The sequence below is a fragment of the Cryptotermes secundus genome, unplaced genomic scaffold (genome assembly GCF_002891405.2).
Source record: "Cryptotermes secundus unplaced genomic scaffold, Csec_1.0 scaffold2336, whole genome shotgun sequence".
Classification (NCBI taxonomy): Eukaryota; Metazoa; Arthropoda; class Insecta; order Blattodea; family Kalotermitidae; genus Cryptotermes; species Cryptotermes secundus.
This window is the reverse complement of record NW_019735608.1, coordinates 33,789-35,064: the sequence shown is the minus strand read 5'-3', so window position 1 is coordinate 35,064 and position 1,276 is coordinate 33,789. Positions and strand designations below refer to the sequence as shown.

At 37.4% G+C, this 1,276-nt stretch overlaps 1 protein-coding gene across 6 annotated transcripts in view; it reads right to left on the bottom strand.

Moving 5' to 3' along the window:
- The window catches only part of LOC111869729 (phosphatidylinositol 4-phosphate 5-kinase type-1 alpha), a 141,939-nt gene that overhangs the window by 116,052 nt on the left and 24,611 nt on the right, over positions 1-1,276 (bottom strand). The window lies entirely within an intron of this gene.

The following is a 1,276-nucleotide window of genomic DNA, read 5'->3' as shown; positions in this document are numbered from 1 at the left end:
TTCTTTTCCTCCCCCCACACACACACACACACCAGTATCGTCATAGGGGGTGACCATAGTGTTCTGCCTTAATTCGTGACGTTTTTCTAAGAACTGGTTGCCATGTACTGTGCGAAATCAATCGATCTTGCAAGAATAAATTTTTGGACATCCCTCTTCTAAGAATTCCAATTGAGTGTGTTAGTGTGGCCAGCTCAGGGCAATATGATATTATAAACACGGCACATATCACGTCTCTGCTGTTTATAACTTCATAGGAAAGAAAACACGCCATTTATAACAGATTGAACGACTAAACCTCTCCCAAGAGCAACAGGAACTTTGCTGCAAGACAGGCATATGTAACGATGACTTAGCGCAGATAAAGTCGTGGCTCATTATATATAGTCTTTGTGAAAACAGGCCAGCGAAAAATCTAACAATCTACAGCAAAACCATCAATTATTATGGGCGTTATAACATAGGTGTGCAGCTGGACGAAACATACACGTCGAACCCCCCCGGACGATTTAAATACCTGATGAAACATACACGTCAAACCACGCTGAACGGTTAAGAACAGTGATTGAACAAAATTATTTCCAGTTTGACCAAGAATATTACAAACAAACCTGTGGACTGTTAAAGCTTCAACATCGTCAGTACTAGCAGAAACATACATACAACATATGGAGTGCACACAAATATATCCCATCCTAATAAAGCGTCAAATAATTGCATATTTTACATATGTCGATGACATATTGATAATATACGATCAAAATAAAATATTGACCACACACTTAATGGGTTCAACAAATTACAATCAGGTATAAATTTCACCATAGAGAAAGAAGAAGAACAGTCTATTAACTTCCTAGATCTAGTAACACATCAAAATGAAATTTGTATGTGCAGTATATTGAAATCCTACCCAAACTGACATAATAGTACCAAATAGCTCATGCCACCCATATGCGCACAATCTGTCCAGCATTAACTGTTTAGTAAATTGATTGTATACATACCCAGTAACAGGAAAAGCAAAGGATGCAGAAATGAACACCAAAACATATTACATAATAATGAGTATGACATAAACTTCATTAGCAACCTACCTGCTCAGAAAAAAATAAAACAAAATAGACATGCCGACTCGCAGCAACAATAAACAAAATGGGTTGCCTTCACATACAGCGTAAGGAAGTGCGAGCAATCACAAAGCTTATTCGAGACATAGAAATAAAAGTGGCCTTCCATACATGGAACACAATACAAATAATATTAAAGCCACAGG